Source organism: Rhinoderma darwinii, assembly GCF_050947455.1.
Source record: "Rhinoderma darwinii isolate aRhiDar2 chromosome 3 unlocalized genomic scaffold, aRhiDar2.hap1 SUPER_3_unloc_13, whole genome shotgun sequence".
Taxonomy (NCBI): domain Eukaryota; kingdom Metazoa; phylum Chordata; class Amphibia; order Anura; family Rhinodermatidae; genus Rhinoderma; species Rhinoderma darwinii.
In genome coordinates, this window is record NW_027461738.1 from 472,161 (window position 1) to 494,320 (window position 22,160).

The 22,160-nt window shown below is 38.1% G+C and overlaps 6 non-coding genes across 6 annotated transcripts; all 6 read right to left on the reverse strand.

Annotated features, from left to right (window-relative positions):
* Positions 1-6,171: 6,171 nt before the first annotated feature.
* On the reverse strand, positions 6,172-6,253 carry TRNAS-UGA (transfer RNA serine (anticodon UGA)). Its single transcript has one exon. It is a non-coding gene; the product is annotated as a tRNA-Ser (tRNA).
* A 6,914-nt stretch (positions 6,254-13,167) lies between these two features.
* On the reverse strand, positions 13,168-13,249 carry TRNAS-CGA (transfer RNA serine (anticodon CGA)). Its single transcript has one exon. It is a non-coding gene; the product is annotated as a tRNA-Ser (tRNA).
* Positions 13,250-14,665: 1,416 nt separating this feature from the next.
* TRNAS-CGA (transfer RNA serine (anticodon CGA)) lies at positions 14,666-14,747 on the reverse strand. Its single transcript has one exon. It is a non-coding gene; the product is annotated as a tRNA-Ser (tRNA).
* Positions 14,748-16,227: 1,480 nt separating this feature from the next.
* On the reverse strand, positions 16,228-16,309 carry TRNAS-CGA (transfer RNA serine (anticodon CGA)). The gene has a single exon. It is a non-coding gene; the product is annotated as a tRNA-Ser (tRNA).
* A 1,479-nt stretch (positions 16,310-17,788) lies between these two features.
* On the reverse strand, positions 17,789-17,870 carry TRNAS-CGA (transfer RNA serine (anticodon CGA)). Its single transcript has one exon. It is a non-coding gene; the product is annotated as a tRNA-Ser (tRNA).
* A 2,694-nt stretch (positions 17,871-20,564) lies between these two features.
* Positions 20,565-20,646, reverse strand: TRNAS-CGA (transfer RNA serine (anticodon CGA)). The gene has a single exon. It is a non-coding gene; the product is annotated as a tRNA-Ser (tRNA).
* Positions 20,647-22,160: the final 1,514 nt, after the last annotated feature.

Genomic DNA, 22,160 nt, shown 5'->3' on the forward strand with positions numbered 1-22,160 from the left:
GATTTCAAATCCAACGCCTTAACCACTCTGCCATCACAACTTATGTACCCGGACTGTTAAGACTTCTGGCAACTACACCTAAGGGGCTAGCCTAAAATATGAGATCAGTCTTTTGCTCTGAACTGAGCTGTGTGGTAGGACACCGTGAGAAGAAAAGTGCTTTGGTGCTGTGGCTTAGTTGGTTAAAGTGCCTGTCTAGTAAACAGGAGATCCTGAGTTCAAAACTCAGCAGTGCCTTGCTATCAGTTGCTTTAGTTTATTCACTTGCTTATTATTTAAGTTTACATAACTAAAGTATATGATTAATCAAATTATTTATAGGCGATTAAAAATCTATCGGGTTTTTCATTGGTGACAGAGACCCCATGAATGTCATTGAGTTTTCTATAAGTAGTAAGTTCAATACAAAGTAATTATAGACCAGTAAGCTTAACATCCATTGTGGGAAAAACTTTTGAAGAGCTCTTAAAGGGACTCTGTTACCAGTTTATCAGGTCCCTAACTAGTCTAATAGGTGCTTTGCTGCTGATAACTACAGGGTGATTTGTAGTAAAAAAATGTTTATTATTTGCAAAGTTATGAGCATTTTCTAAATATGTAATTTAGCCTTTATTAGACATCTGGGAGGTAACAGCAGCAATTCTCCTGAGGTGGAGCTGACTCTCAGCATCTGATGCTGTCCTATCAGCATGAAGCTGCTTCACACACATTGTGAAACTCAAGCTACAGGGAAGGGGGATCAATTCAAACAGCCATATCTCGGGCTGTGGGCCACCTAAAAAAGCAGATTTGGTGGCATTTGAAAGACTTGATTCTACTCTTTCATATGACACCAAAATCACAGTTCTAGCTGTGACAGAACCGAAGATATCACCTGTTGAAACACAGTCGGGAATGGACGCAGTGTACTATATGATCACACTGTGTTGCTGGACAGGGAAGGGGGAGAAGATGTATGCTTATTGGACAGCGTCATACAGAAAACATTAGCTGCCCAGAGTAAAAAGGAGTCATCTCCTATTTGGCTATTAGAGCTACATTAGTATATATAAATAAATGCTCATAACTTTGCAAATAAACGTTTTTAAAACAAAAAAACAACAAATCACACTGTAGTTATCAGCATCAGAGCACCTATTAGGCTAGTTAGGAAATTGGGAATTGATAAACTGGTGACAGAGTCCATTTAAGGGAATGAATTTACTAAGGGCAGGAGTATGTGACAGAAAATAGTATTATAATTGACAGCAAGCAGAGATTTACTAAGGGAAGAAGTTTTCCAACCAACCTGATTTGTATTTATCAAGAGAAAAATAAAAGTCTGGACAAATGGGATGCTGTAGTTATAGTGATTTATACTCTAAATATTGCTCGCTTTTCAGAGTTGTAAGCCAGGGGCACAGCTGGAACCACTATTATTAATGTAATTAATCAGTGACAAAGAGGATGAAATTGAAATAACTCTTTCCATAGGTGACAAACTTTAATATGTTTCTGGAAGTTCTCTTCTTAAAATAGAACGTTGTGAACAGGACTTGAACCTGTGTGGATTTCAAATCCAACGCCTTAACCACTCGGCCACCACAACTTATGTACCCGGACTGTTAAGACTTCTGGCAACTACACCTAAGGGGCTAGCCTAAAATATGAGATCAGTCTTTTGCTCTGAACTGAGCTGTGTGGTAGGACACCGTGAGAAGAAAAGTGCTTTGGTGCTGTGGCTTAGTTGGTTAAAGTGCCTGTCTAGTAAACAGGAGATCCTGAGTTCAAAACTCAGCAGTGCCTTGCTATCAGTTGCTTTAGTTTATTCACTTGCTTATTATTTAAGTTTACATAACTAAAGTATATGATTAATCAAATTATTTATAGGCGATTAAAAATCTATCGGGTTTTTCATTGGTGACAGAGACCCCATGAATGTCATTGAGTTTTCTATAATTAGTACGTTCAATACAAAGTAATTATAGACCAGTAAGCTTAACATCCATTGTGGGAAAAACTTTTGAAGAGCTCTTAAAGGGACTCTGTTACCAGTTTATCAGGTCCCTAACTCCTAACTAGTCTAATAGGTGCTTTGCTGCTGATAACTACAGGGTGATTTGTAGTAAAAAAATGTTTATTATTTGCAAAGTTATGAGCATTTTCTAAATATGTAATTTAGCCTTTATTAGACATCTGGGAGGTAACAGCAGCAATTCTCCTGAGGTGGAGCTGACTCTCAGCATCTGATGCTGTCCTATCAGCATGAAGCTGCTTCACACACATTGTGAAACTCAAGCTACAGGGAAGGGGGATCAATTCAAACAGCCATATCTCGGGCTGTGGGCCACCTAAAAAAGCAGATTTGGTGGCATTTGAAAGACTTGATTCTACTCTTTCATATGACACCAAAATCACAGTTCTAGCTGTGACAGAACCGAAGATATCACCTGTTGAAACACAGTCGGGAATGGACGCAGTGTACTATATGATCACACTGTGTTGCTGGACAGGGAAGGGGGAGAAGATGTATGCTGATTGGACAGCGTCATACAGAAAACATTAGCTGCCCAGAGTAAAAAGGAGTCATCTCCTATTTGGCTATTAGAGCTACATTAGTATATATAAATAAATGCTCATAACTTTGCAAATAAACGTTTTTAAAACAAAAAAACAACAAATCACACTGTAGTTATCAGCATCAGAGCACCTATTAGGCTAGTTAGGAAATTGGGAATTGATAAACTGGTGACAGAGTCCATTTAAGGGAATGAATTTACTAAGGGCAGGAGTATGTGACAGAAAATAGTATTATAATTGACAGCAAGCAGAGATTTACTAAGGGAAGAAGTTTTCCAACCAACCTGATTTGTATTTATCAAGAGAAAAATAAAAGTCTGGACAAATGGGATGCTGTAGTTATAGTGATTTATACTCTAAATATTGCTCGCTTTTCAGAGTTGTAAGCCAGGGGCACAGCTGGAACCACTATTATTAATGTAATTAATCAGTGACAAAGAGGATGAAATTGAAATAACTCTTTCCATAGGTGACAAACTTTAATATGTTTCTGGAAGTTCTCTTCTTAAAATAGAACGTTGTGAACAGGACTTGAACCTGTGTGGATTTCAAATCCAACGCCTTAACCACTCGGCCACCACAACTTATGTACCCGGACTGTTAAGACTTCTGGCAACTACACCTAAGGGGCTAGCCTAAAATATGAGATCAGTCTTTTGCTCTGAACTGAGCTGTGTGGTAGGACACCGTGAGAAGAAAAGTGCTTTGGTGCTGTGGCTTAGTTGGTTAAAGTGCCTGTCTAGTAAACAGGAGATCCTGAGTTCAAAACTCAGCAGTGCCTTGCTATCAGTTGCTTTAGTTTATTCACTTGCTTATTATTTAAGTTTACATAACTAAAGTATATGATTAATCAAATTATTTATAGGCGATTAAAAATCTATCGGGTTTTTCATTGGTGACAGAGACCCCATGAATGTCATTGAGTTTTCTATAATTAGTACGTTCAATACAAAGTAATTATAGACCAGTAAGCTTAACATCCATTGTGGGAAAAACTTTTGAAGAGCTCTTAAAGGGACTCTGTTACCAGTTTATCAGGTCCCTAACTCCTAACTAGTCTAATAGGTGCTTTGCTGCTGATAACTACAGGGTGATTTGTAGTAAAAAAATGTTTATTATTTGCAAAGTTATGAGCATTTTCTAAATATGTAATTTAGCCTTTATTAGACATCTGGGAGGTAACAGCAGCAATTCTCCTGAGGTGGAGCTGACTCTCAGCATCTGATGCTGTCCTATCAGCATGAAGCTGCTTCACACACATTGTGAAACTCAAGCTACAGGGAAGGGGGATCAATTCAAACAGCCATATCTCGGGCTGTGGGCCACCTAAAAAAGCAGATTTGGTGGCATTTGAAAGACTTGATTCTACTCTTTCATATGACACCAAAATCACAGTTCTAGCTGTGACAGAACCGAAGATATCACCTGTTGAAACACAGTCGGGAATGGACGCAGTGTACTATATGATCACACTGTGTTGCTGGACAGGGAAGGGGGAGAAGATGTATGCTGATTGGACAGCGTCATACAGAAAACATTAGCTGCCCAGAGTAAAAAGGAGTCATCTCCTATTTGGCTATTAGAGCTACATTAGTATATATAAATAAATGCTCATAACTTTGCAAATAAACGTTTTTAAAACAAAAAAACAACAAATCACACTGTAGTTATCAGCATCAGAGCACCTATTAGGCTAGTTAGGAAATTGGGAATTGATAAACTGGTGACAGAGTCCATTTAAGGGAATGAATTTACTAAGGGCAGGAGTATGTGACAGAAAATAGTATTATAATTGACAGCAAGCAGAGATTTACTAAGGGAAGAAGTTTTCCAACCAACCTGATTTGTATTTATCAAGAGAAAAATAAAAGTCTGGACAAATGGGATGCTGTAGTTATAGTGATTTATACTCTAAATATTGCTCGCTTTTCAGAGTTGTAAGCCAGGGGCACAGCTGGAACCACTATTATTAATGTAATTAATCAGTGACAAAGAGGATGAAATTGAAATAACTCTTTCCATAGGTGACAAACTTTAATATGTTTCTGGAAGTTCTCTTCTTAAAATAGAACGTTGTGAACAGGACTTGAACCTGTGTGGATTTCAAATCCAACGCCTTAACCACTCGGCCACCACAACTTATGTACCCGGACTGTTAAGACTTCTGGCAACTACACCTAAGGGGCTAGCCTAAAATATGAGATCAGTCTTTTGCTCTGAACTGAGCTGTGTGGTAGGACACCGTGAGAAGAAAAGTGCTTTGGTGCTGTGGCTTAGTTGGTTAAAGTGCCTGTCTAGTAAACAGGAGATCCTGAGTTCAAAACTCAGCAGTGCCTTGCTATCAGTTGCTTTAGTTTATTCACTTGCTTATTATTTAAGTTTACATAACTAAAGTATATGATTAATCAAATTATTTATAGGCGATTAAAAATCTATCGGGTTTTTCATTGGTGACAGAGACCCCATGAATGTCATTGAGTTTTCTATAATTAGTACGTTCAATACAAAGTAATTATAGACCAGTAAGCTTAACATCCATTGTGGGAAAAACTTTTGAAGAGCTCTTAAAGGGACTCTGTTACCAGTTTATCAGGTCCCTAACTCCTAACTAGTCTAATAGGTGCTTTGCTGCTGATAACTACAGGGTGATTTGTAGTAAAAAAATGTTTATTATTTGCAAAGTTATGAGCATTTTCTAAATATGTAATTTAGCCTTTATTAGACATCTGGGAGGTAACAGCAGCAATTCTCCTGAGGTGGAGCTGACTCTCAGCATCTGATGCTGTCCTATCAGCATGAAGCTGCTTCACACACATTGTGAAACTCAAGCTACAGGGAAGGGGGATCAATTCAAACAGCCATATCTCGGGCTGTGGGCCACCTAAAAAAGCAGATTTGGTGGCATTTGAAAGACTGGATTCTACTCTTTCATAATACACCAAAATCACAGTTCTAGCTGTGACAGAACCGAAGATATCACCTGTTGAAAACACAGTCGGGAATGGACGTACTATATGATCACACTGTGTTGCTGGACAGGGAAGGGGGAGAAGTTGTATGCTGATTGGACAGCGTCATACAGAAAACATTAGCTGCCCAGAGTAAAAAGGAGTCATCTCCTATTTGGCTATTAGAGCTACATTAGTATATATAAATAAATGCTCATAACTTTGCAAATAAACGTTTTTAAAACAAAAAACAACAAATCACACTGTAGTTATCAGCATCATAGCGCCTATTAGGCTAGTTAGGAAATTGGGAATTGATAAACTGGTGACAGAGTCCATTTAAGGGACTATATACAGGAGTATTTGACAGAAAATAGTATTATAATTGACAGCAAGCAGAGATTTACTAAGGGCAGAAGTTGTCCAACCAACCTGATTTGTATTTATCAAGAGAAAAATAAAAGTCTGGACAAATGGGATGCTGTAGTTATAGTGATTTATACTCTAAATATTGCTCGCTTTTCAGAGTTGTAAGCCAGGGGCACAGCTGGAACCACTATTATTAATGTAATTAATCAGTGACAAAGAGGATGGAATTAAAATAACTCTTTCTATAGGTGACAAACTTTAATATGTTTCTGGAAGTTCTCTTCTTAAAATAGAACGTTGTGAACAGGACTTGAACCTGTGCAGGGAGACCCCATTGGATTTCAAATCCAACGCCTTAACCACTCGGCCATCACAACTTATGTACCCTGACTGTTAAGACTTCTGGCAACTACACCTAAGGGGCTTGCCTAAAATATGAGATCAGTCTTTTGCTCTGAACTGAGCTGTGTGGTAGGACACAGTGAGAAGAAAAGTGCTTTGGTGCTGTGGCTTAGTTGGTTAAAGTGCCTGTCTAGTAAACAGGAGATCCTGAGTTCATTTCTCAGCAGTGCCTTGCTATCAGTTGCTTTAGTTTATTCACTTGTTTATTATTTAAGTTTACATAACTAAAGTATATGATGAATCAAATTCTTTATAGGCGATTAAAAATCTATCGGGTTTTTCATTGGTGACAGAGACCCCATGAATGTCATTGAGTTTTCTATAAGTAGTAAGTTCAATACAAAGTAATTATAGACCAGTAAGCTTAACATCCATTGTGGGAAAAACTTTTGAAGAGCTCTTAAAGGGACTCTGTTACCAGTTTATCAGGTCCCTAACTCCTAACTAGTCTAATAGGTGCTTTGCTGCTGATAACTACAGGGTGATTTGTAGTAAAAAAATGTTTATTATTTGCAAAGTTATGAGCATTTTCTAAATATGTAATTTAGCCTTTATTAGACATCTGGGAGGTAACAGCAGCAATTCTCCTGAGGTGGAGCTGACTCTCAGCATCTGATGCTGTCCTATCAGCATGAAGCTGCTTCACACACATTGTGAAACTCAAGCTACAGGGAAGGGGGATCAATTCAAACAGCCATATCTCGGGCTGTGGGCCACCTAAAAAAGCAGATTTTTGTGGCATTTGAAAGACTGGATTCTACTCTTTCATAAGACACCAAAATCACAGTTCTAGCTGTGACAGAAAGGAAGATATCACCTGTTGAAAACACAGTCGGGAATGGACGCAGTGTACTATATGATCACACTGTGTTGCTGGACAGGGAAGGGGGAGAAGTTGTATGCTGATTGGACAGCGTCATACAGAAAACATTAGCTGCCCAGAGTAAAAAGGAGTCATCTCCTATTTGGCTATTAGAGCTACATTAGTATATATAAATAAATATAAAACAAGATTAGGTTTAGAAAACCATACCCAATAGAAAACCCAACAATAAATGCGATATCAATATCACACGGTGCCAATTCTGAAAGATATATATGTAAAACAAAAAAGAAAAACTATATCAGAAATATAACCAGGCACTCTTGGGTCATTGAAAAATTATGAAAATTTATTTATTATTAAAACTCCAATTATTTAGAGAATATAAATGTATTCACACAATTTAAAACATTTTTGTCTCCTGGCCAGGAAAAGGTTACATACAGATACAAAATATACTAATAAGTAGGAAGCATAGATGTACACCTTGTTTTCCCCACAAATCGGGGTAAATGGCAAGAAAATAGATCCAAGAAAAAATCGCTAGGTTGAATTCACACCTGCGTTTCTTTCCCCTTGCACATACTTATGTGTAATTCCTCCAAAAAATGACAGCAATTCTTGTCAAAAGAGCGTGTAGTAGATTTATGAGGAAGGCCTTCCCATATATGAAAGAAACATACCCCTATAAAAATAAAGCTGTCATTCAGTAAGGGGTTTGTATTTTTTATTTGTGTGTGGCTCTCATTCCTCCCTTTCAAGGATCAATCTTGCCTCAGGGATCAGGGGTAATAGACAGTCTATTTCTTAGACCATTCCGGTCAAGATATATTCCTCCCGATCCTTATAATTATCACAGAGAGCTCCGTTCTTAATGATTTTATACTGCTTTTACCTTTAAACATGCACAAAGAGACGTGGAAGAGCAGCAGGCACAATTTGAAGCTCCAATGCCTCTCACCAAGTGGTATTCAGGTGAGATTCCGCCCATAAGCTCATGCCTTCCTTCAAGCCTTTAGGATTGAGTTCTTCAATATAGGCTTTATTACGTCTCCGACATGCAAGGTTGCTCCACAGAACCATGTAGAGGTATTAGATCCAAAAGAAAGAGGGGCCCACACTTTCAAAAAGGTGATTTTCCAAACCATATAGTATCCATATAGTATCCTTTTTCGTGCGATGTTCCCAACACGGCCAGGGATTCACAAGGCAGAGTCTCGACGTCACTACCCGCCTTGCTTGATTAGGTCAGCTGACGCGTTTCATCCCTTATCGGGATTTCCTCAGAGCTGTCTTAGCAAGTCCAGCCAGATTCAGTGCATTTATAGGGTCCAACGTGCTTTCATTGGTTCTATAGTTGGGAATAAAATATCCCGTACCGAAGGTCTATGCTATTGCAAGATTACCCTCATATTCCTTCAACGAAGTAACAACAATAATTTTCTTTCTACATCAAAAAATATATGTTAAGGAAAAAACTGACAATCAATTAGTTCGATATTAATGAACATTTTAATCCCTATATAGATCGTGCATAATCAGTAATGTCCCTCATACGCTAATAAATATGTGAAACTCGAGTTTTGGAGAAAATTACTTCCTACCTAAATAAAGTTAAATAATATTACCCAAGTTATACATTTCATATTTCACATATTTTTTGAGATGTTAAATACAAATATTTTTCCTTTTAATAAAAGAAAAAAGAGAAAAAGAAAACCTTTCTTTCCATATTTTTACATAGAGGGACATAGATACGAAGAGCTTTTAAATATTACATTTTTGTTTATTACATTTTTATTTAGTCAAGATATACAAGCCCGTTTTTTTGCAAATAACCCATAAATATAGTTCCATTATATGAGTAAATTCTCAATTTTATGACAAAAAGATATGGGTGGAGTTCATTGAGCCTTCCCGGGACAGCAGGGAGGGGGCTCATACCCAAAGGGCAACAAAGTCCCAAGTCCCCACTAACCCCGGAAGGAACACGAAAAACCCCCACACCTCCAAAAGTCTAAAGAGACATCAAGGGACAAAGTGTCAATCAACGTACACAACGTATTTTAATCCCTGTATAGATGGAGGACAGTCCATGGTGTGCCCTCACATACATATGGATCTCTAGTGTAGGAGAGAGTTGTTTACTACCTGAATATACTTTAATGCCATTACAAAAATTGTACATTTTATATTGCAAATTTTTACAAAGAGATATATATGGGTAAAGTCAATAAGCATTTCATACTGAGTATCCAAATACTTGTACCGGTTATTCTATATGAAGTTTCCTTGAGCCATTGCTCCATAGGTATGATTCCACTCCATCCATGAATTATCAATTCGATGACCAAAGAACATGCGGACGGAATCAAACCAACGTTCCAGGGAAGGCAGGGAGGGGGCTCTTATACCTGGAGGGGCAACAGAACCCGGGTCCCCACCAATCCTGGGAGGCAAGCATATAATTCCCCACACATTCAATCATCAAGGAACAGGATAAATGGACAATCCATAAAAAATCAAAGTATATACTTAGATGGAATGAAGTTCTCTATTAACCCCCACTACCCATTAATCCTCGGATATGTCACTTATGTACTCCTCCTCATATGAAGAAACTCCTTAGTACGAGGGGAACAAAAGGGAAGATAAGTCATTTATCTGAAAAGTGGCCTGTTCTATATTTATGAGCAAAACCCACCCCATCAGTTTTGCCTTTTGGCCCTCAAATTGATTATTCCAAGAGATATTCCATACTTCTTGTTAATCGATGAGAATTACCGAGTATGGATCCAGTCAATCATGCGCCCCCTAGGATCAAAAAAATTTTTTCATATCTTTTTATCACATCATGGGATATATATGAAATGGGAGGGGGCCGGAGGAGACCTCTAAAGACGCTGGAAAACAGCCATCCCAGAGGAGGTCCACATGCTACCTCCCAAATGAAAAATTAAAGAAACATATTGAATTTTATTTCATTGTTTAATCCTCTAGGGTTTAGGGTACCCAGTGTATAAATCCACATGGTCTCCTTCTGTAAAAGTATACGATTGCGATCACCTCCTCTTCTATCCCCAAACAGTTGGTAGATCCCCATGAATTTTAGGCCCGCAGGTGATTGCTCATGGTGTGTTTTAAAATGTGCTGCCAATGGATTTTTTATATCTCCCTTTGAAATATCCAAAATGTGTTCATTTATGCGTATGTGCAGTTCTCGTTTGGTTTTCCCAATATATTGTTTTCCACAAGGGCAGATAATCGAGTACACAACCATCGTGGAACGACAGTTAATATAATTAAGGACTTTAAATTCCCTTTTGTGTTCACTATCCGAGAAAGTATTTGACTTCAGCACGTATTTACAACATCTACACGAACCACACATGAACATTCCCTTGGGGCGTTTTTGTAGCCATGCCTCATTTTCTGGAGTTCTTCTCTTGAACTCCGAGCTGACTAATATGTCTCTCAATGTAGGGGCCTTCCTGGGAACCATACTCGGTGTATCTCCAACTATTTGATTAATTTTTTGGTCCAAAGTTAAATGTGGCCAGTTTTTTATCATCAAGTTACGCAAAATTTCCCAATGGGACCCATATCTTGAAATGAATCTAACTCTCTTGTCCTCATTATTCCTTTTATTTCTTTGAAGGATTTCCTGTCTATTATGTCTTAATGCCCTATTGTATCCCTTCTTGATTAACTTCTTGGGGTACCCCCTATTCTCAAAACGAGACGATAGGTCTTCTGCTTCATTCTTAAAGTCCTTTAATTCCGAACAGTTACGCCGAATTCTAAGGAATTCACTTATTGGGATCCCCCTAATCTGAGATACAGGATGGTGACTACTTGCTGCTAATAGGGTATTACCCGATGTTGGTTTCCGATATGTAGTTGTTTTCAATTTATTTTCCACCTTATAGATGTTAAGATCTAGGAAACTAATAGTATCCTTACTATGAGTGAATGTCAAAAAGATATTTAAATTATTTATATTCAAATCCTTGATGAACTCTTCCAATGATTCAAGGGAACCCCTCCAACACAACAGGATATCATCCATGTATCTAAGCCAAGTTCGGGCACACTTCCTAAAGAGGGGGTGAGGGTACACAATAAATTCCTCCCACCACCCCAGATGTAGGCAGGCATACGATGGTGCACAAGAGGACCCCATAGCTGTTCCATGTGTCTGGCGATAATACTTGCCATCAAAGGAAAAACAATTATGATTTAAAATGAACTCTAACATTTCTATAATAAATTCGTTCTGATGGGCCCAATCACCCCCCCTCCTCTCCAAGAAGTGTGCAGCTGCTCTTAAGCCAATGTCATGTGGGATCGAAGTATACAATGATTCTACATCTAATCCAACAAGAAGAAAATCCTCATCGATTCTCAGATTATAAATTTTGTTAAGGAGATCTCCTGTATCCAATACAAAAGAAGGAAGTGTACGGACAAAGGGTTTTAGTTTCTCATCTATGTATTTTCCAAGGTGATCTGTCGGGCCATCACAGCCCGAAATAATGGGTCTGCCCGGGGGAGTATTCCTGTCCTTGTGCACCTTTGGAAGTACATACATAGTGGGCATTCGTGGCTCTCTCACCTCCAGATATTGTAATTCATGTTTGTTTATCAGACCCTCATCTAACGCAAATAACAGCTTCCTATTCAATATCTCAGCTATATTGGTCAATGGATTATCTTTTAGAAGGATATACGCATCGGTATCTAGCTGTCTTTTAATCTCACCGACATAGTCCTCCTCCTCCTTGAGAAGTACAACATTTCCCCCTTTATCACTGGGTTTTATCACGATGTTTTTGAAATTTTGCAATTCCTTCAGAGCCTTTCGTTCCCTTTTTGTTAGGTTGTCCTCACACAGGAGGGAGGACCAGTCGATGAGACCAATGTCCCTAAGCATTGCCTCCAGAAAGGCATGTGTGCATCTATTTGAATAAACGCTAGGCATTGTACTGCTTTTTTTACGTAGTCCTGTATATTCTGGAATGAGATCCACTAAATCCCCTATGCCTTCATTTGAATCCCCACATGGATTACTCTCCCTCCATAATTCATTTAAGTCCACCAATGTGTTTAGATCCGATAGTTCCAAATTGGATACTATATCGCATCCAGTTGTCTCACGCTGTGATGATAAATCTATGTCTTTATTTTTATAGGGGTATGTTTCTTTCATATATGGGAAGGCCTTCCTCATAAATCTACTACACGCTCTTTTGACAAGAATTGCTGTCATTTTTTGGAGGAATTACACATAAGTATGTGCAAGGGGAAAGAAACGCAGGTGTGAATTCAACCTAGCGATTTTTTCTTGGATCTATTTTCTTGCCATTTACCCCGATTTGTGGGGAAAACAAGGTGTACATCTATGCTTCCTACTTATTAGTATATTTTGTATCTGTATGTAACCTTTTCCTGGCCAGGAGACAAAAATGTTTTAAATTGTGTGAATACATTTATATTCTCTAAATAATTGGAGTTTTAATAATAAATAAATTTTCATAATTTTTCAATGACCCAAGAGTGCCTGGTTATATTTCTGATATAGTTTTTCTTTTTTGTTTTACATATATAAATAAATGCTCATAACTTTGCAAATAAACGTTTTTAAAACAAAAAACAACAAATCACACTGTAGTTATCAGCATCATAGCGCCTATTAGGCTAGTTAGGAAATTGGGAATTGATAAACTGGTGACAGAGTCCATTTAAGGGACTATATACAGGAGTATTTGACAGAAAATAGTATTATAATTGACAGCAAGCAGAGATTTACTAAGGGCAGAAGTTGTCCAACCAACCTGATTTGTATTTATCAAGAGAAAAATAAAAGTCTGGACAAATGGGATGCTGTAGTTATAGTGATTTATACTCTAAATATTGCTCGCTTTTCAGAGTTGTAAGCCAGGGGCACAGCTGGAACCACTATTATTAATGTAATTAATCAGTGACAAAGAGGATGGAATTAAAATAACTCTTTCTATAGGTGACAAACTTTAATATGTTTCTGGAAGTTCTCTTCTTAAAATAGAACGTTGTGAACAGGACTTGAACCTGTGCAGGGAGACCCCATTGGATTTCGAATCCAACGCCTTAACCACTCGGCCATCACAACTTATGTACCCTGACTGTTAAGACTTCTGGCAACTACACCTAAGGGGCTAGCCTAAAATTTGAGATCAGTCTTTTGCTCTGAACTGAGCTGTGTGGTAGGACACCGTGAGAAGAAAAGTGCTTTGGTGCTGTGGCTTAGTTGGTTAAAGTGCCTGTCTAGTAAACAGGAGATCCTGAGTTCAATTCTCAGCAGTGCCTTGCTGTCAGTTGCTTTAGTTTATTCACTTGTTTATTATTTAAGTTTACATAACGAAAGTATATGATGAATCAAATTCTTTATAGGCGATTAAAAATCTATCGGGTTTTTCATTGGTGACAGAGACCCCATGAATGTCATTGAGTTTTCTATAAGTAGTAAGTTCAATACAAAGTAATTATAGACCAGTAAGCTTAACATCCATTGTGGGAAAAACTTTTGAAGAGCTCTTAAAGGGACTCTGTTACCAGTTTATCAGGTCCCTAACTCCTAACTAGTCTAATAGGTGCTTTGCTGCTGATAACTACAGGGTGATTTGTAGTAAAAAAAATGTTTATTATTTGCAAAGTTATGAGCATTTTCTAAATATGTAATTTAGCCTTTATTAGACATCTGGGAGGTAACAGCAGCAATTCTCCTGAGGTGGAGCTGACTCTCAGCATCTGATGCTGTCCTATCAGCATGAAGCTGCTTCACACACATTGTGAAACTCAAGCTACAGGGAAGGGGGATCAATTCAAACAGCCATATCTCGGGCTGTGGGCCACCTAAAAAAGCAGATTTGGTGGCATTTGAAAGACTGGATTCTACTCTTTCATAAGACACCAAAATCACAGTTCTAGCTGTGACAGAACCGAAGATATCACCTGTTGAAAACACAGTCGGGAATGGACGCAGTGTACTATATGATCACACTGTGTTGCTGGACAGGGAAGGGGGAGAAGTTGTATGCTGATTGGACAGCGTCATACAGAAAACATTAGCTGCCCAGAGTAAAAAGGAGTCATCTCCTATTTGGCTATTAGAGCTACATTAGTATATATAAATAAATGCTCATAACTTTGCAAATAAACGTTTTTAAAACAAAAAACAACAAATCACACTGTAGTTATCAGCATCATAGCGCCTATTAGGCTAGTTAGGAAATTGGGAATTGATAAACTGGTGACAGAGTCCATTTAAGGGACTATATACAGGAGTATTTGACAGAAAATAGTATTATAATTGACAGCAAGCAGAGATTTACTAAGGGCAGAAGTTGTCCAACCAACCTGATTTGTATTTATCAAGAGAAAAATAAAAGTCTGGACAAATGGGATGCTGTAGTTATAGTGATTTATACTCTAAATATTGCTCGCTTTTCAGAGTTGTAAGCCAGGGGCACAGCTGGAACCACTATTATTAATGTAATTAATCAGTGACAAAGAGGATGAAATAGAACGTTGTGAACAGGACTTGAACCTGTGCAGGGAGACCCCATTGGATTTCGAATCCAACACCTTAACCACTCGGCCATCACAACTTATGTACCCTGACTGTTAAGACTTCTGGCAACTACACCTAAGGGGCTAGCCTAAAATTTGAGATCAGTCTTTTGCTCTGAACTGAGCTGTGTGGTAGGACACCGTGAGAAGAAAAGTGCTTTGCTGCTGTGGCTTAGTTGGTTAAAGTGCCTGTCTAGGAAACAGGAGATCCTGAGTTCAATTCTCAGAAGTGCCTTGCTATCAGTTGCTTTAGTTTATTCACTTGTTTATTATTTAAGTTTACATAACGAAAGTATATGATGAATCAAATTCTTTATAGGCGATTAAAAATCTATCGGGTTTTTCATTGGTGACAGAGACCCCATGAATGTCATTGAGTTTTCTATAAGTAGTAAGTTCAATACAAAGTAATTATAGACCAGTAAGCTTAACATCCATTGTGGGAAAAACTTTTGAAGAGCTCTTAAAGGGACTCTGTTACCAGTTTATCAGGTCCCTAACTCCTAACTAGTCTAATAGGTGCTTTGCTGCTGATAACTACAGGGTGATTTGTAGTAAAAAAAATGTTTATTATTTGCAAAGTTATGAGCATTTTCTAAATATGTAATTTAGCCTTTATTAGACATCTGGGAGGTAACAGCAGCAATTCTCCTGAGGTGGAGCTGACTCTCAGCATCTGATGCTGTCCTATCAGCATGAAGCTGCTTCACACACATTGTGAAACTCAAGCTACAGGGAAGGGGGATCAATTCAAACAGCCATATCTCGGGCTGTGGACCACCTAAAAAAGCAGATTTTTGTGGCATTTGAAAGACTGGATTCTACTCTTTCATAAGACACCAAAATCACAGTTCTAGCTGTGACAGAACCAAAGATATCACCTGTTGAAAACACAGTCGGGAATGGACGCAGTGTACTATATGATCACACTGTGTTGCTGGACAGGGAAGGGGGAGAAGTTGTATGCTGATTGGACAGCGTCATACAGAAAACATTAGCTGCCCAGAGTAAAAAGGAGTCATCTCCTATTTGGCTATTAGAGCTACATTAGTATATATAAATAAATGCTCATAACTTTGCAAATAAACGTTTTTAAAACAAAAAACAACAAATCACACTGTAGTTATCAGCATCATAGCGCCTATTAGGCTAGTTAGGAAATTGGGAATTGATAAACTGGTGACAGAGTCCATTTAAGGGACTATATACAGGAGTATTTGACAGAAAATAGTATTATAATTGACAGCAAGCAGAGATTTACTAAGGGCAGAAGTTGTCCAACCAACCTGATTTGTATTTATCAAGAGAAAAATAAAAGTCTGGACAAATGGGATGCTGTAGTTATAGTGATTTATACTCTAAATATTGCTCGCTTTTCAGAGTTGTAAGCCAGGGGCACAGCTGGAACCACTATTATTAATGTAATTAATCAGTGACAAAGAGGATGGAATTAAAATAACTCTTTCTATAGGTGACAAACTTTAATATGTTTCTGGAAGTTCTCTTCTTAAAATAGAACGTTGTGAACAGGACTTGAACCTGTGCAGGGAGACCCCATTGGATTTCGAATCCAACGCCTTAACCACTCGGCCATCACAACTTATGTACCCTGACTGTTAAGACTTCTGGCAACTACACCTAAGGGGCTAGCCTAAAATTTGAGATCAGTCTTTTGCTCTGAACTGAGCTGTGTGGTAGGACACCGTGAGAAGAAAAGTGCTTTGGTGCTGTGGCTTAGTTGGTTAAAGTGCCTGTCTAGTAAACAGGAGATCCTGAGTTCAATTCTCAGCAGTGCCTTGCTATCAGTTGCTTTAGTTTATTCACTTGTTTATTATTTAAGTTTACATAACGAAAGTATATGATGAATCAAATTCTTTATAGGCGATTAAAAATCTATCGGGTTTTTCATTGGTGACAGAGACCCCATGAATGTCATTGAGTTTTCTATAAGTAGTAAGTTCAATACAAAGTAATTATAGACCAGTAAGCTTAACATCCATTGTGGGAAAAACTTTTGAAGAGCTCTTAAAGGGACTCTGTTACCAGTTTATCAGGTCCCTAACTCCTAACTAGTCTAATAGGTGCTTTGCTGCTGATAACTACAGGGTGATTTGTAGTAAAAAAAATGTTTATTATTTGCAAAGTTATGAGCATTTTCTAAATATGTAATTTAGCCTTTATTAGACATCTGGGAGGTAACAGCAGCAATTCTCCTGAGGTGGAGCTGACTCTCAGCATCTGATGCTGTCCTATCAGCATGAAGCTGCTTCACACACATTGTGAAACTCAAGCTACAGGGAAGGGGGATCAATTCAAACAGCCATATCTCGGGCTGTGGGCCACCTAAAAAAGCAGATTTGGTGGCATTTGAAAGACTGGATTCTACTCTTTCATAAGACACCAAAATCACAGTTCTAGCTGTGACAGAACCGAAGATATCACCTGTTGAAAACACAGTCGGGAATGGACGCAGTGTACTATATGATCACACTGTGTTGCTGGACAGGGAAGGGGGAGAAGTTGTATGCTGATTGGACAGCGTCATACAGAAAACATTAGCTGCCCAGAGTAAAAAGGAGTCATCTCCTATTTGGCTATTAGAGCTACATTAGTATATATAAATAAATGCTCATAACTTTGCAAATAAACGTTTTTAAAACAAAAAACAACAAATCACACTGTAGTTATCAGCATCATAGCGCCTATTAGGCTAGTTAGGAAATTGGGAATTGATAAACTGGTGACAGAGTCCATTTAAGGGACTATATACAGGAGTATTTGACAGAAAATAGTATTATAATTGACAGCAAGCAGAGATTTACTAAGGGCAGAAGTTGTCCAACCAACCTGATTTGTATTTATCAAGAGAAAAATAAAAGTCTGGACAAATGGGATGCTGTAGTTATAGTGATTTATACTCTAAATATTGCTCGCTTTTCAGAGTTGTAAGCCAGGGGCACAGCTGGAACCACTATTATTAATGTAATTAATCAGTGACAAAGAGGATGGAATTAAAATAACTCTTTCTATAGGTGACAAACTTTAATATGTTTCTGGAAGTTCTCTTCTTAAAATAGAACGTTGTGAACAGGACTTGAACCTGTGCAGGGAGACCCCATTGGATTTCGAATCCAACGCCTTAACCACTCGGCGATCACAACTTATGTACCCTGACTGTTAAGACTTCTGGCAACTACACCTAAGGGGCTAGCCTAAAATTTGAGATCAGTCTTTTGCTCTGAACTGAGCTGTGTGGTAGGACACCGTGAGAAGAAAAGTGCTTTGGTGCTGTGGCTTAGTTGGTTAAAGTGCCTGTCTAGTAAACAGGAGATCCTGAGTTCAATTCTCAGCAGTGCCTTGCTGTCAGTTGCTTTAGTTTATTCACTTGTTTATTATTTAAGTTTACATAACGAAAGTATATGATGAATCAAATTCTTTATAGGCGATTAAAAATCTATCGGGTTTTTCATTGGTGACAGAGACCCCATGAATGTCATTGAGTTTTCTATAAGTAGTAAGTTCAATACAAAGTAATTATAGACCAGTAAGCTTAACATCCATTGTGGGAAAAACTTTTGAAGAGCTCTTAAAGGGACTCTGTTACCAGTTTATCAGGTCCCTAACTCCTAACTAGTCTAATAGGTGCTTTGCTGCTGATAACTACAGGGTGATTTGTAGTAAAAAAAATGTTTATTATTTGCAAAGTTATGAGCATTTTCTAAATATGTAATTTAGCCTTTATTAGACATCTGGGAGGTAACAGCAGCAATTCTCCTGAGGTGGAGCTGACTCTCAGCATCTGATGCTGTCCTATCAGCATGAAGCTGCTTCACACACATTGTGAAACTCAAGCTACAGGGAAGGGGGATCAATTCAAACAGCCATATCTCGGGCTGTGGGCCACCTAAAAAAGCAGATTTGGTGGCATTTGAAAGACTGGATTCTGCTCTTTCATAAGACACCAAAATCACAGTTCTAGCTGTGACAGAACCGAAGATATCACCTGTTGAAAACACAGTCGGGAATGGACGCAGTGTACTATATGATCACACTGTGTTGCTGGACAGGGAAGGGGGAGAAGTTGTATGCTGATTGGACAGCGTCATACAGAAAACATTAGCTGCCCAGAGTAAAAAGGAGTCATCTCCTATTTGGCTATTAGAGCTACATTAGTATATATAAATAAATGCTCATAACTTTGCAAATAAACGTTTTTAAAACAAAAAAAAACAAATCACACTGTAGTTATCAGCATCATAGCGCCTATTAGGCTAGTTAGGAAATTGGGAATTGATAAACTGGTGACAGAGTCCATTTAAGGGACTATATACAGGAGTATTTGACAGAAAATAGTATTATAATTGACAGCAAGCAGAGATTTACTAAGGGCAGAAGTTGTCCAACCAACCTGATTTGTATTTATCAAGAGAAAAATAAAAGTCTGGACAAATGCTCTGAACTGAGCTGTGCGGTAGGACACCGTGAGAAGAAAAGTGCTTTGGTGCTGTGACTTAGTTGGTTAAAGTGCCTGTCTAGTAAACAGGAGATCCTGAGTTCAATTCTCAGCAGTGCCTTGCTATCAGTTGCTTTAGTTTATTCACTAGTTTATTATTTAAGTTTACATAACTAAAGTATATGATGAATCAAATTCTTTATAGGCGATTAAAAATCTATCGGGTTTTTCATTGGTGACAGAGACCCCATGAATGTCATTGAGTATTCTATAAGTAGTAAGTTCAATACAAAGTAATTATAGACCAGTAAGCTTAACATCCATTGTGGGAAAAACTTTTGAAGAGCTCTTAAAGGGACTCTGTTACCAGTTTATCAGGTCCCTAACTCCTAACTAGTCTAATAGGTGCTTTGCTGCTGATAACTACAGGGTGATTTGTAGTAAAAAAATGTTTATTATTTGCAAAGTTATGAGCATTTTCTAAATATGTAATTTAGCCTTTATTAGACATCTGGGAGGTAACAGCAGCAATTTTCCTGAGGTGGAGCTGACTCTCAGCATCTGATGCTGTCCTATCAGCATGAAGCTGCTTCACACACATTGTGAAACTCAAGCTACAGGGAAGGGGGATCAATTCAAACAGCCATATCTCGGGCTGTGGGCCACCTAAAAAAGCAGATTTGGTGGCATTTGAAAGACTGGATTCTACTCTTTCATAAGACACCAAAATCACAGTTCTAGCTGTGACAGAACCTAAGATATCACCTGTTGAAAACACAGTCGGGAATGGACGCAGTGTACTATATTATCACACTGTGTTGCTGGACAGGGAAGGGGGAGAAGTTGTATGCTGATTGGACAGCGTCATACAGAAAACATTAGCTGCCCAGAGTAAAAAGGAGTCATCTCCTATTTGGCTATTAGAGCTACATTAGTATATATAAATAAATGCTCATAACTTTGCAAATAAACGTTTTTAAAACAAAAAACAACAAATCACACTGTAGTTATCAGCATCATAGCGCCTATTAGGCTAGTTAGGAAATTGGGAATTGATAAACTGGTGACAGAGTCCATTTAAGGGACTATATACAGGAGTATTTGACAGAAAATAGTATTATAATTGACAGCAAGCAGAGATTTACTAAGGGCAGAAGTTGTCCAACCAACCTGATTTGTATTTATCAAGAGAAAAATAAAAGTCTGGACAAATGGGATGCTGTAGTTATAGTGATTTATACTCTAAATATTGCTCGCTTTTCAGAGTTGTAAGCCAGGGGCACAGCTGGAACCACTATTATTAATGTAATTAATCAGTGACAAAGAGGATGGAATTAAAATAACACTTTCTATAGGTGACAAACTTTAATATGTTTCTGGAAGTTCTCTTCTTAAAATAGAACGTTGTGAACAGGACTTGAACCTGTGCAGGGAGACCCCATTGGATTTCGAATCCAACGCCTTAACCACTCGGCCATCACAACTTATGTACCCTGACTGTTAAGACTTCTGGCAACTACACCTAAGGGGCTAGCCTAAAATTTGAGATCAGTCTTTTGCTCTGAACTGAGCTGTGTGGTAGGACACCGTGAGAAGAAAAGTGCTTTGGTGCTGTGGCTTAGTTGGTTAAAGTGCCTGTCTAGTAAACAGGAGATCCTGAGTTCAATTCTCAGCAGTGCCTTGCTGTCAGTTGCTTTAGTTTATTCACTTGTTTATTATTTAAGTTTACATAACGAAAGTATATGATGAATCAAATTCTTTATAGGCGATTAAAAATCTATCGGGTTTTTCATTGGTGACAGAGACCCCATGAATGTCATTGAGTTTTCTATAAGTAGTAAGTTCAATACAAAGTAATTATAGACCAGTAAGCTTAACATCCATTGTGGGAAAAACTTTTGAAGAGCTCTTAAAGGGACTCTGTTACCAGTTTATCAGGTCCCTAACTCCTAACTAGTCTAATAGGTGCTTTGCTGCTGATAACTACAGGGTGATTTGTAGTAAAAAAATGTTTATTATTTGCAAAGTTATGAGCATTTTCTAAATATGTAATTTAGCCTTTATTAGACATCTGGGAGGTAACAGCAGCAATTTTCCTGAGGTGGAGCTGACTCTCAGCATCTGATGCTGTCCTATCAGCATGAAGCTGCTTCACACACATTGTGAAACTCAAGCTACAGGGAAGGGGGATCAATTCAAACAGCCATATCTCGGGCTGTGGGCCACCTAAAAAAGCAGATTTGGTGGCATTTGAAAGACTGGATTCTACTCTTTCATAAGACACCAAAATCACAGTTCTAGCTGTGACAGAACCTAAGATATCACCTGTTGAAAACACAGTCGGGAATGGACGCAGTGTACTATATTATCACACTGTGTTGCTGGACAGGGAAGGGGGAGAAGTTGTATGCTGATTGGACAGCGTCATACAGAAAACATTAGCTGCCCAGAGTAAAAAGGAGTCATCTCCTATTTGGCTATTAGAGCTACATTAGTATATATAAATAAATGCTCATAACTTTGCAAATAAACGTTTTTAAAACAAAAAACAACAAATCACACTGTAGTTATCAGCATCATAGCGCCTATTAGGCTAGTTAGGAAATTGGGAATTGATAAACTGGTGACAGAGTCCATTTAAGGGACTATATACAGGAGTATTTGACAGAAAATAGTATTATAATTGACAGCAAGCAGAGATTTACTAAGGGCAGAAGTTGTCCAACCAACCTGATTTGTATTTATCAAGAGAAAAATAAAAGTCTGGACAAATGCTCTGAACTGAGCTGTGCGGTAGGACACCGTGAGAAGAAAAGTGCTTTGGTGCTGTGGCTTAGTTGGTTAAAGTGCCTGTCTAGTAAACAGGAGATCCTGAGTTCAATTCTCAGCAGTGCCTTGCTATCAGTTGCTTTAGTTTATTCACTTGTTTATTATTTAAGTTTACATAACTAAAGTATATGATGAATCAAATTCTTTATAGGCGATTAAAAATCTATCG